Source organism: Cryptomeria japonica, chromosome 11, assembly GCF_030272615.1.
Source record: "Cryptomeria japonica chromosome 11, Sugi_1.0, whole genome shotgun sequence".
Lineage (NCBI taxonomy): Eukaryota > Viridiplantae > Streptophyta > Pinopsida > Cupressales > Cupressaceae > Cryptomeria > Cryptomeria japonica.
The window spans coordinates 18,215,432-18,230,150 of record NC_081415.1 but is presented as its reverse complement, the minus strand read 5'-3'; positions in this window follow the sequence as shown (position 1 = coordinate 18,230,150).

Sequence of the window (14,719 nt, the reverse complement as noted above, 5' to 3'; positions counted from 1 at the left end):
ATGTAACAGATATAAATGTGAGATTTGTTAGCATGATTTTAGGGTATAAAGCTACTCATGCAAATAGACTCAACTCAGTTTCAAGTTTATGCATTAAGAGTGCTTATGACATGATTACAGACAATGTGAAAATTGACATATGTGAATGGTTAAAAGATGAGTTAATTGACAACTTAGGCAAGATAAAGAAAGATAAGAAAGGAACTTTTAGGTTTGGTAATCTACTTGTATGCTTGAGGCTACACATAACCAAACAGGTTCCCAATATAGGCTATAAAGAACTTGGATTTGATATACCGGTAGGAAAATAGTTAACAGAACTATTGAATAACATGGGTGAAGACAAGGAAAAGAACATTCATGACTACTTTCAAGTACTTAAGGCCAAAATGAAGAAGAGAATCAGATTATCATAGAAGATTATTGACAAATACAAGGATGATATATGTTTTGTAATTAAAAAGGATGAGATCTGGATGGAAGCAGTCATCCCAAGAACAATCTGGGTAACAAAGATGGGTTATGAGATTGATGATCATATAATTGAAACTTATGCTAAAGCACTTCTGGAAGCACAAAATGAACCAAAGGAAAAAGTATTTGGTAGTGCTGAGACCATAGAAAGTCAAATTCAATCTAAGAAGAGAGTGAATAAGGTTGAAGCAGTTGTGAGAAGAGGCTCTAGATAGGCTAAGGCTATTAAAGAAGATGTATTGAAACAAACCGGTATCATTGAGGATGAGTTAGGAACTCTACAGCCTAAAACTCACCTATCATCGGTAGCTACTTCTTCGAAGAATGACATGCCTACAACTTTCAAAATAGTTGTAAGGAAAAGAGATCCTTCACCGGAAACCACACCCTCACCTAGGAGAACTAGATAGAAATAGCAAGCAGTGAGATCTCCGGTTAGAAAGACTACACCAAAGAAGAAATTGACACCAAAGAAGAAGAAGACAAAACAAAACATGGCCCCTCTTGACATATTGCTAAATGAAATTACAGAGGAAGGGAAACTAAAGAATATAAAGAAATTGTACGACACTCTGACAGCAGATGAAAAAGAACAAGTGGAAAACAGTGTTATTTTGCACATTGACATGTATAAGAAATTTTTTATGGAAGTGATAGATGAAGTACCAGATGAATTGTTCAAAAGACTGGAAGCAAGAAGAGACGTTGTTATAGAGCTTGATAAGAAAATCAAAATTGAAAAGTTACTAGCTGTTTACCTAGTAAACTCACCTAAGGAGATAGATGATTTAATTGCAGAAGCCAACCGGTCAGTATTCTCTACTACACACCGGCATATTGTTTTAATGGTTGGAAGAGTTAATGAGGTAACTGAAGAAACAGAAAATGCATGGGATATATTCCTAGTTGAAAAAGAAAAACAAGAAGAGTACATGAGCTACAAACCTATAAAGATATATCAGAAGGACAAGGACAAGGGTAAAGGAAAAGTTGGTAGACCTCCTAGTATCAAAGTAAAAGACAACTTACCCCCACCTCCTTTGATTACATCACCAGTAACAACAACTACAAAAGATCAACTGACAATTGAAAGTATAAATATAGATGATATAAATCCTAATCCTGAAGTCTTATACATAGTAGATGTTGATACACAAAAGATCAACATTGTGGTAGATAAAGATACAACTAGTAAGACATTCATGGCTAGTGAGCCACTGGTAACTAGGCAAAATGATCAAACACAAGAGAAACTGGCAGATGATAACACAGGACAACAGACATAGACAGAGAAACAAGAAGAACAAAAGGCTCCGGAACAGGTACAGGAACAAATTCATGAAGAAACAGTACAACCGGCAATAGGAGAAGTACAAAAACCATTGCTTAAGGAAATGCAAACACAAACAGACCTACTAGAGGTCACAACAAGCTTGGTTACTTCCTCCATCGACGAAGTTCAGAATGTTAGTTCATCATTTGCAGGCTATAAATCAACTAATATAACCGAAGTACTCTTAGATTCAATCAAAAGGATAACAGATTGTAGATCACAAGCTAATAAAGCTATAGATGACACAATTCCAGTTTTGAAAAGGCTAGCTCCTAACTGCAATATAGACAATAAAGATTCATTAAGTCAAATTGACATTTTGTCCAAGTACATCACTGAGAACACAGTGACAATTGAGCAAATAAAGGAAGAGGCATTAAAGATAAGATGGAACTTGAAAAGCAAAAATTCTTTGAAAATCAGATAAAGAAGTGTACAAGGGAATTTGACACACTTCTACCAGAACTATGCAACTTATTAAAGGAATTTAAAACTCTGTATAAAGATACTTGCAAAACAAACTTTTTGACAGTAGACATAGATAAGAAGATGAGCAAGGTACAAGATGAAATCAATAAACTTGCAGACAATTTTGTTAACTCACCTGATACATTATCAGTTTTTGAACAGAAGATAACAAGGTTTGAGGAAGAGTTACTTAAGCTAGGAAGAGAAAAGGAGAGAATAGTGGATAAGGCAAAGAATTTGAGACTGAGACTGAGTCCAAGATTGGACTATCTAGCATTCATGCGGAAGGAAATATCTGAGGCACTTGTACAGGGACAGAGAACACCGGCAGAGCATATGCAGCACCTCACCGGTACAGTTCAAAGAATAGAGACAACAATAAGAGACAATAAGAAGTTTATGGAGAGTATAAACTTGAATTTGGCAGATCTATTTCAAATTGTAACTACCCAGTTACAAGGTTGAGGCTACAACTCTATTGACACCTTGACAACCTTTGTCATTGATGCCAAAGGGGGAGTAGTAGTATGAGAAAATAAGAAAAATAACCGATAGAAGAATTATCTACTTAGGGGGAGCATATCTTTTTTGTAACACATTTTTGGTAACATATTTTTGGATTACAGTTTTGGATACACTTTTGAATTTTCTCATTAGTGTTGCCATCAATGCCAAAGGGGGGAGATTGTTGGCATATACACACTCCAATGAGATATTGTAGGTGATTGAAGGTTTTGTCATTGAAGGCAACCTTACAATCCTATGACACCGGCAAGGCATTACATCGGCATCAACAGATCACACTCTACACCAGCACTCAGACCACTGGCACCGGCACAGAGAAAGGAAGCATGCCGACACAGAGGCCGATAGGATTTTTGATATATTATATTTTGTTTATTATTGTAAAAACTTTGTAAGCCGACTTGGCAAGCTGTAAAATGACTCTTATATATAAGAGAGATCATTGTAGACATTTTGTAAGTAGAAAGTAAGAAAAGGAAGAAATATTAGGCAGACCTATTATGTGAAATATAGGTTAAGGGTTTATGTAAGAAGAAGAGTAGAAACTGGTACTAGATCTGGCATTATAGATGCTATTTTGAAGCAATACAAGATACTGGATTTGTATAATCCATCATTGTAAGTGTAGACACTAAAAAATGGTCAATACATGTGTCTCATATTTTTAACATATCATGCGCATAGTGCCTCTTAGATTTAATTAATTAATTAAACCCCCTTTTACTAACGATTCTTCTAAGTCCTAAATAAATAAATTTAATAATTTATTTATTTATCCCTTTTGTCGATTAATTAAATAAATTCATTTTATTTAATTAACTAATTCATAAATATGAGCAATAAATTAATAAATCATTTTATTAATTTATCATATTTATCTTCCTCCAAAATAAAGATAATTAATAAATTTCATTTATTAATTCATCTTTATTTCCTGCTTTTCTTAATTTTTTATTCTTCCATTGTATCCTCTTATGTGGAGATATTTAATAATTTTTTATTATTAAATCTTCTCATATATCCTCCTAATTTTCAAATTTGGAAACTAATATCTTTCCTTGATTTTCAAAAATCAATCTTTTTGGCAATATCTCATTAATCTTAATTTTTCAATTAAAAAATGAGGTATGCATCTTCAAAAATCTATTTTTGTGATAGGATATTTTATTTATTTTTAATTCTTCTATTTATCTTTTCGAATGAAGATATTTAATAATTTTTAATTATTAAAACCTTCTTGATATTTTCAACTTGCTAATTTGGTATTTATGAGAAGATAATTAAAGATTTTATTATTTATTCTCATAATATCTTCCAATTTGCTTTCTCCTATTTTCGTCCTTTCCTGAATGGCAGCTCTGTTGTGCACTCAATCTTGTCTATTGATTATTTTCAATCTTGAATTAATCTTGTCCATACAGTCAATCCCCAATTTTTCTATAAATTGGACTCTTTTATTCATCATTTTCAACCACGCTTCTAGTATCCTCGCGCTATCAAAATCAATCTTGCTTCATACTTTTGCACTTGTACGTGAGATCCACACAAATCCGCTATTTGGAGGAGAAAGGAGAACAATGGAGGTCAAGGAAGGAGTTTTCTTCATATGGTTTGCATGTTTATGTTGAAATCTTGTTTTTCCTTCTTTTGTTGCATGTATTGGGATTTCTTTCATAGCCTGTTAGTTTTTGTGGTTAGCTAATATAGGTTATGAATCTTATGCTCAAATTTCCTAGTTACAATAAGTCAGTGAGACTTCCCATTGAGCAGTGAGCTCTAGGCAGTTGGCCTTCCTGCATGTGCAGGCCCCTCTTGTAAGTAATATTCTCTTATTGGCCAATAAGTGAATATTGTGGGTCACAAATCCCACCGAGGTTTTTCCCACACCGGGTTTCCTCATTAAATCATTGTGTTATGGTGTGTTTTTCATGTGGTTGTTTTTAATTCTGTTTATTGTATTATTTCTTGTATACTGGTACACTATTATAATATGCTCTACATGTTTTAAGTTAAGAAATTCTATTCACCAGTTAGATACTGATTCACCCCCCCTCTCAGTATCTTTGGAAATCCTCATTTATTGTCCAAGAAAAGAATGGTAGATGGTTTTCCAAGGATATAAGAGCCTAGTAGCAAGTTTGAGGCTTGAATTTTGGGTAAGCAACATAGGCTACCCTTTCAAAAAGGAAACTCTAGAAGTGCAAGAGCACCATTGGAACTAGTGCATACTAATTTGGTTGGCCCTATGCAAACAATATCTATTGGTAGAAGCCAATATTTTATGACCTTTATTGATGATTTCAGCCATACAACATGGTTTTATTTTTTGAAGCATAAATCAAAAACTTTTGATAAGTTTTTGTTGTTTAAATCCCAAGATGAAAAGGAGAGTTGACATTGCATAAAAGTCCTATAGCCAGATCATGGAGGAGAGTATACCTCCAATGCTTTTGTGAATTTTTGCAGGAAAAATGGCATCAATAAGGAGCTAACAATTGCGTATACTCCGTAGCAAAATGGAGTGGCTGAGAGGAAGAATAGGACCATTGTGGAGATGGCAAGGAGCATGCTCAAAGAAAATGGATTGCCAAATGAATATTGGGGAGAGGTTGTAGCAACAACAGTATATTTGATAAATAGAAGTCCAACCAAGGCGGTTCATGACAAGATTCCATAAGAGGCATGGTTTAGGTGCAAGTGGACAATTGAACACCTTAGAGTGTTTGGGTGTGTGGCATATGCTCATGTGCCAAATGAGAACAAGTAAAATTTGGATGACAAGGGTGGTAAATACATTTTTATAGGATATAGTGCTGAGTCCAAGCCATATAGATTGTACAACCCCATCCCTAAGAAGATCATAATTAGTAGAGATATTGAGTACATGGAGAATGATTCATGGGATGGCTCAGTGGATACCTCTCCATCCACCTCATAAAATGTGTCCATAAATGATAATGATGATGATGAGTATGAAGATCAGGAAGAAGCTTCTGATAACTCCAGATAGCTCCCAACAACTCCTGACACAAATAGGCAGTCAAGAAAAATGTCAAAAAATTATCAAAATTCAGTGAACCCTTGACAGATTCAGATAGCTCCTGAAATCTTTTGATAGCTTCGGATAGCTCCTGAAAGCTTTTGATAGCTCTGGATAGCTCTTGAAATAAATAAGCAAAAAGGCAAGTAGCCAGAGTTAGATAGAGAATCGGCTCTTGAAAGCTCTGACGGTATAGATTAGAGTTTGCATAGCAAAGTAGTTGCAGTAATGAGAGTTCAGACCCCACTCTCGCCTCCATAATGCCAAATAAGACCAAGAGTCTAAGGAAAATATACCAAGGTGGAAGGTAGGAAGAATATTTTGATGAAAATATGAACTTTCGATTATTTGCTCATAGTTATCTGATTTATTTTGAGGATGCTATTAAAGAGGAGAAATAGTGTGAGGCCATGGATGAGGAAATAGACACAATAGAGAGGAATGATACATGGGAGTTAACTAAATTGCCTCCCAACAAGCATGCTATTGGGGTTAAATGGGTCTATAAGACCAAAAGTAATGTCGGAGGAAGAATAGAGAACCATAAGGAAAGATTAGTTGTCAAGGGGTACAAACAGTATTTTGGGAGAGACTATGATGAGACATATGCCCCCATTTCAAGGATGGAGACCGTGTGGGCAGTCATATCTATTGCAGCCCAACACAAATGGATGGTATTTCAAATGGATGTGAAGTCCACCTTCCTTAATGGAGTGCTAAATAAGAGGTTTATGTAGAGCATCCACCTTGTTATGAAGTTCCAAGTCAAGAAGACAAGGTATATAGGCTGAAGAAGGCTCTTTATAGATTGAAGAAAGCTCCATGAGCATGGTACAACAAGATTGACTCATATTTGATGAGCAATGGCTTTGGCAAAAGTGATGGTAAGCCCACTCCTTACATCAAGATAGTTGATGGTAAGATTCGTATTCTTGTCTTGTGTGTTGATGATTTTAAAGAGGTCATGAAAAAAGAGTTTGAGATGATAGATTTAGGTCTCTTGAGGTATTCTCTAGGCATAGAAATGAAAAAAATGCATGATGGTATCTTTATCTCTCAAGAAAAGTATGCTAATGAGATCTTGAAGAGATTTAGAATGCATGGTAGCAAGCCTACACCAACACCAATAGCCATAGGTCTTGAGTTGAGAAAGGAAGATTGTAACAGTAGTGTTGATCCGACCAGATTTAAGAGTTTGGTTGGAAGTTTGATGTATTTGACAGCAACTAGGCCTGATATAATGTATGCAATGAGTTTGATTTCCTGATTTATGGAGACTCCAAGGACACTCATTGGAAAGCGGGTAAGAGAATCCAGAGGTATGTGAATGGAACCAAGGGATATGGCATTTTGTATAATGTTGTAAATGATTTTAGGCTGGTTGGTTACAGAGATAGTGATTGGGTAGGAAATGTAGATGATAGGAAGAGCACATCAGGCTATGTGTTTCAATTGGGTTCAATGGTAATCTCATGGGCTTCTAAGAAGCAACCCATTATTTCCCTATCAACAACTAAGGCTAAGTATATAGCAGAAAATGTAGTAGCATGTTAAGCTATTTGGTTGAGAAGAATCTTGGCAGATTTGAAGGAAGAACAAGAGGACTGAACAACAATCTTTTGTGACAATGTTTCATCAATTGCATTGAGAAAAAACCCTGTGTTTCATGGAAGAAGAAAGCACATTGAAATCAGGTATCACTTCATTAGAATTTTAGTTGATAATAGTGAAATAACAATGGAGTTTTGCAATTGTGAGCAGCAACTAGTAGACATTTTCACCAAACCATTGGGAAGAGATAGCTTCGAGCGCCTAAGGATAAATTTGAGCATAGTAAATTTGGATCATGATTGATCTTGTTTGTTATCTCAGGATAAAGGGGGAGTGTTGAAATTAATGTTGCTTGGAGCCCAGAAGTCCCCCACATAAATTCCACCTACATGTCAGGAATGCTGTAGGAGAGACAGCTTGGGAAGATTAACTTTCGAATCTCCATCCCGATAGCTCTTGATGTAGTTAATGAGGTAGTTGTGATTTTGAATTTGAATTTGAGGGGCAATTTATGAGTGGACAACAAGTAGACAAAAAGGGAGAGTGTTCTCCAGAATGTCCAGTCTGCATAGAGAAGAGAAGTGCAACTCCAAAGAATGTGCAGAACCTAGCCAACAGTCTTAGCAAAGAAGGATAATAGTAGCAACCTATAGGTGTTCATGTGGCTTATTAGTTAAGCAGAGATAGCTCTTGATCGCCCCTGACAGTGTGTAGCTCCAAGTGAGCATTTGGTTATAGTGAGCTCTAAGAAACTCTATTTTTGTATGGTTGAATGCAGCTCTTGATCTATCCTTGTTGATTAGAAATGAGTTATTTCTAAGTTTGTAGATTTATATTTTGTTTTGTCATTTATAGTCATTTAATAGAAAGAAAATAAAATTTCATGTCTCCTAGTTTTGCTTCCTCTTGATTTGCACTCGCAGGTGATTGGGAAATAGAGTTGCAATCTCTGTGTGTTCGTTTGGCTTTGAGCTCATTTGTTCCAACCAATTTGTGCAGATCATTTCTCAGCAAAGCAATGATTAATGGTACCACAAAAAAATGTTCTAATATTAATGGTACCATAAAAAAATGTTTTAATAAATGGATGTCATGCAGAGAAAATTTAGCTAAATTTTAATGTTTTGTAGAAGTGAAATCTTGGTTTTGAATTGGAGGATAAATTTTAATGTCTTTTAGAAGTGAAATCTTAGTTTTGAACTGCAGATTTGACTTTAATCTATTAAATTTTCTCTATTTTTTAACTTCCTCAAATCGCCTATATATTACAATCAATGTAGAAAAATTAATCATTTCGAAATGTTCGATGTTATGCTTGTTGCCCATAGTTGTCCTTGGTGACAAAAAGGGTGTCATTTAATTGGCCTTGTTATCGATAGTTTGTAATACATTTGCAAAAAAAAATTGGTTAAGTGTTGTCGGCAATGTGGGTCCTATCCATGTGATGACGTGTAGATGAGTTAGCATTTTTGAAATGACTTTGGTTGATAATTTTCCGGAGATGCGGATTTCAAACAGTTTTTAAAAACAAAAAGTATTTTGTTTGATGTAAATTGAAACTCTTTTCAAAAGCTTTTCTCGGTTGAGTTTTGTGAACCCTAGCCCATGTTTGCCGCCATGAACATTTCTTAGGCCGTTACAGAGGGATTTTTTTGGTCGATATTTGTTACGGGTCTCAGATATATTTATCTAGAGGAAATGGAGATTAAAATGATGCTTTATATGGATGATGTTGTTGGGATTATGTCCAAATCTTTCGGGTCAATTTGCCCAGGTGCATATCTTTGAGAAATAGGTAACATCTTTCTTATTATTGTAGTTTCTTCATGAAATCTAGAAGGGTAAATGGTAAATGGGAAGAGAAAAAAAAATGTTTTTTTTAAGAAACAGAAATGATAACTCAATGATGAGCAAATAGTACCAAACCGGTACTGAGAGGGGGGGGTGAATCAGTATAGACAAAATATAGTCCTAAACTGGTTCAACAATGATTAATCCAAATGACTGGAAAACAGTGACACCGGTTTGAAATAGAGTGCAACCGGTAAAACCCAGAACAACTAAAATAATCATAAACTAGTTACTCACTTAGCTTTCCACTCAACTCGGAACTACACTACCATTTCACCCTTATGTATGAACAGGTAATCTATCATCATATCTTCACAATAGCTAGTTCAACATGTTTTATTGATAGGCATACAACACAGAACCATCATATGCTTAACAGGTAATAACAAAGCATCACAAGATAAAAGCATCACACATGACACACATATTTTTCATGTGGAAACCCAACTAGGAAAAACCACGGTGGGGATGAATACCCACAAGCTTGTTGTTGAACTCTTTGGAAGTCTGCTCTGCTAGGAGCCTTGTCCTGTTAAAGACAGATACAATAGGTTCTATTAGGAACTGATCCTATTAGGGATCACCCAGTTAAGGGATGGCTACAATACCCGGTTAAGGGTTAAACCTTGTTACAAGTTACCTTGTTAGAGGATTTCAAGAACTCAATAGCTAAAGTATTTCCAGAGCTCTCTAGCTTTCCAAATCTCAATAACTTTGAGTTACCCTGTTAAGGGATTTATAGCAAGTCGGTTAAGACTACCCTGTTAGGGGATTTTCCAACTGTTGAGGTGGTTAGATATCAATAGGTATTTCAATGATCTGGTAACAGCACTTAATGCCAATGTAGATCCACTTAAGCTCCTCTTCACCTTCTGCACTTACACTCTGTAGGTGTCACTTCTCTCCTCTGGTCTGGCAAGAATTACGTATCCCTTCTCTTGGATACTCACACACAACTTTTTCCAACAACCTCTGAAAGAGTCACAACATCGACATTATAGGACAACAGACAAGTCGGTAGCATAAACCCTAAACCCTAGACCTGTTAGGTTAAGGAATTCAAACAGTTCAATCCTAACCGTTGATCATATTGTATTGAATGCAACAGTCTTGATCCAATCTCAAGACATTCTCCATCATTTGTTTTCCACTAATTTCATGGCAGCTGATAACCCATCACATGTTATCACCGTTTATAGACTTCGCACATTCTCAAGGTAGATAAGAACAATCTCCTTTATGCAAGATCCTTCACATGCACAAGGCTGATGTGGCAACATGATCTGTTCTTCATTACAATGCTAACTCATCACACAATGTCACTGGTTGAGCCATACAGGCTTGAAGCACTTCAACTGGAAACCCTGAAGTTGAGACTACCAACCAGTAGTCATACAACACTTCCATGTGTCGGTTCCCATAACCATATGTCGGTTCATCTTGAACAAGCACACCGCTTCACTTTGGCACAAATGATGGTTCACAGTGTTATACCGATTCTCACATATGTCGGTTCATACCTCTTCAACATATTGACATCAATGACAACATACAATGTCATTATGTCCACATATCGGTTCACATAATGCCAACAATCTCCCCCTTTGGCATTGATGGCAATATACAAAGATATCTCTCCGCTTGACATCTTCTCCCCCTTTGACAACAATGCCAAAGTGGAGGCACAAGCTTCTCTGTTCCATTATGGTGCTCCCCCTGAGGAGTAGCATCCTTCAACACATCAATCCTGAAGAAAGATTTGACTATGCAATACATGACTGATGTGGAGCATATACCTTTAGTTCACCTCCTGAAGGGACATTACCCCTAATTCACCTCGTAAGTGTGTAAATGTAGTCTTTGGGAGAGGCTTGGTGAATATGTCTGCTAACTGCTCCTTACTGGACACATGCTCTGAACCTTTTCCCTCAAGAAATGATACTTAAGCTCAAAGTGCTTTGTTCTAGAATGTAAAACTGGATTCTTTGAAATATTGATAGCACTTGTGTTATCACAGAATATACTTACCAGTTCAGATACAGGGATTTTGAAGCCTTTCAGTACATGCTTCATCCAAATTGTCTGAGTGCAGTTCATGAAAGTTGCAACATACTCTACTTCCACTATAGACTGAGAGATACAACTCTGCTTTTTACTCATCTATGAGACCAATCTACCACCAAGGAAGAATGCACCACCGGTTGTGCTCTTCCGGTCATCTACATTACCAACCCAATCAGCATCTATGAACACTTTCAAGTTGAAGTCCTTGCTATATGGATACCATAATCCATAGTCAATAGTTCCCTTTAGATACCTAAGAATCCGCTTGAATGCAACCAAGTGGGATTCTCTTGGACTTTTTTGGAACCTTGCAGTAATGCCAACTGCATGTGCAATATCTAGTCTGCTATGTACTACATAATGCAATTTACCAATCATTGATCAGTATTCCTTCTCATCAACCAATGCTAAGTCATCCTCTTTGGATAGTTTACAACCGGTCACCATCGGTGTACCAACCGGTTTGCTATCTTCCATGCCAAAGGTCTTCAACACCTCTTTGACATACTTGGACTAAGTGATAAAGATTCCATCCTTCATCTGTTGGATCTATAGTCCAATGAAGAACTTAATCTCCCCTATGAGTGACATCTCAAACTCTTCCTTCATCTCATCAGCAAACTCATGACTCATCTTGTCATCTTCACCAAAGATAATGTCATCAACAAATACCTCACAGATTAGGATCTAATCTCCTTCAGACTTCAAGTAGATATTACTATCTTCACTTGTTCTCTCAAATCCAATCTTCACAAGATGGGAATGAAGGCGCTCATACCATGCCCTAGGTGCTTGCTTTAGACCATATAAGGCTTTATGTAGCCTACATACCATGTCACTATCTTCAGATAGGGCAAACCCATTTAGTTGCTCAATATACACCTCCTCTTCAAGTACACCATTTAGGAATGTCGATTTTACATCCATTTGATATACTTTGAAACCTTTAAAAGCTGCATATGCAAGAAGCATACGAACTCCTTCCAATCTGGCTACAGGAGCAAATGTTTCTCCATAGTCTTCTCCTTCTTCTTGAGCATATCCTTTGCACACCAATCTAGCTTTGTTCCTAATCATTGCGCCATCCTCATTCAGCTTGTTTCTAAACACCCATTTGGTGCCAATGACATTTTTATGCTTCGGTCTGGGTACCAAGGACCATGTACCATTTTTCTCTATCTGGTCAAGTTCCTCTTCCATCGCCTTGATCTAGTCTTCATCTTTATGAGCCTCTTTGAATGATTTAGGCTCAAATTCAAAGATCATACATGAGTTTTCTCTGATCTTTCTTCTTGTAAGGATTCCTGCATCCTTATCTCCTATGATCTGCTTAGGATCATGATTCAGCTTGACATACCAAGGAATAGTCTTGACTGGTTCTTCTTGATTTTCCTCTTCATCCTCATCTTCATCAGTATCAGCATTCACCGGTTCAGGAACACTATTACTGGTACTTGGTTGACTGACAACCGGTTCCCAAAAGGTTGCAACTAGCTCATTTATAGCTTGCTCACTGCTGGTTTCCTCTAGTTTCTCAGAGGTTTCATCAACTCTCACATTGATACTTTCCATAATTCTCTGAATCCTATTGTTGAAACACTTGAGAGCTTTACTCTTGGTGGAATATCCTAGGAATATTCCCTCATCACATTTTGCATCAAATTTTCTTTGGTGTTCACTCCTCTTGATGTAACATTTGCTACCTAACACTCTAAAGTAGCTAGCCATAGGTGTCTTACGGGTCCAATACTCATAAGGAGTTTTATCCTTACCTTTCTTGATGAGCACTTGGTTCATTGTGTAGACTGCAGTGCTCACCGCTTCTCTCCAAAAGGTGTGAGCTACCTTTCCTTGAATCAACATGGTTCTAGCTGCTTCAACCATAGTCCAGTTATTCCTCTCTGCTAGGCCATTCTGCTGTGGAGTTCGGAGGGCAGACAATTGCCTCTTGATGCCAAATTCTTCACAATACTTGTTGAATTCACTGGAAGTGAATTCCCCTCCTTGATCAGTTCTGAGACACTTAATCCTTTTACTGCTTTCCTTCTCCACTAATGCTCTGAAATCTTTGAACTTCACAAAGGCTTCAAACTGGTCTTTCAAGAATGTGACCCACATCATTCTTGAGCAGTCATCAGTGAGAATCATGAAGTACCTATCACCCTGCACACTTCTAGTTTTCATAGGACCACACAAATCAGTATGCACAAGATCAAGCAAGTTGTTAGCAGTGAAAGATTTACCTTTAAAGGTTGAGGAAGACATTTTCCCCAATTGACACTCTCTGCACAAGGTATTATCCAGTTTTCTTAGCATCGACAACCCTCTAACTGCCTTGATCTTACTAGCCTTCACAATGTTATCAAAGTTTACATGGCAGAGTCTCCTATGCCATATCCAGCTATCATCAAACTTAGCCATAAGACATGTACTTATATTTCAATTCAGATGAAATAGGTTACCTTTGGTCTACATGCCAGTGGCCACCAATTCACCATCTTTTCCTTTGATTCTACAAACTCCATTCTTGAATTCTAGAGTGAGGCCACTATCATTCAGCTGGGCAACACTTAGAAGGTTGTGTCTGAGACCATCAACCCAGTACACATTGTCAGCACTGCTCTTTCCATTCAGAGAGATGGACCCTCTGCCTTTGACCATGCATGGTGCATCATTTCCAAAGCGAACCACACCTCCATCATACTCCTCCAAGGATAGAAACTTGCTCCGGTCACCAGTCATATGGTGAGAACAGCCATTGTCAATGATCCACTCATTGGAATTATCAAACCGGGAGACAAGAGCCTTCTTGTCTAACACATCTTCTTTGACAGCAACAAACATAATATCTTCATTTTCTTCATCCTCTGATTCTTCATCTGTGACACCTTCATCAACTGCCACAAAACAGTTTCTCTAGTTTCCTCCTTTGAATTTCCTGAACCTTTATGGTTTGTCCTTGTTATCGCCATTAGGATAGTTTATAGCGATATATCCTATCTGGTTACAAGAAAAGCATTTCAAAGGTAGCTTACCTTTGTATTTACTGGTTCCTTTAGGAAGCTTCCTGGCAAGGAGAGCTTCAAATGCCACCAAAATCTCCTCATCATCCATTTCTCTACTCTGTCTAGGTTCACCATTAGTGCTAACTTCTTTTCCTTTTCTGGATGGTATAGCAGAGGCTTTAAAAGCTGATTCAGTCTTTTGAACACTGCCATCAAAACAATTTAGCTCATAGGCTGTCAACTTGGCTATGATGGAGTCCAAGGATACCTTAGTCTTGTCTATTGATCTCAGCTCCTGAATAGCAGCAACCCTTATTGCATAGACCGATAATAGGGATCTCAGGACTTTGCTTACCATAGTGGAATCTTCTATTTTACCACCTGCACTCTTGATTTCTCCAAAAACTA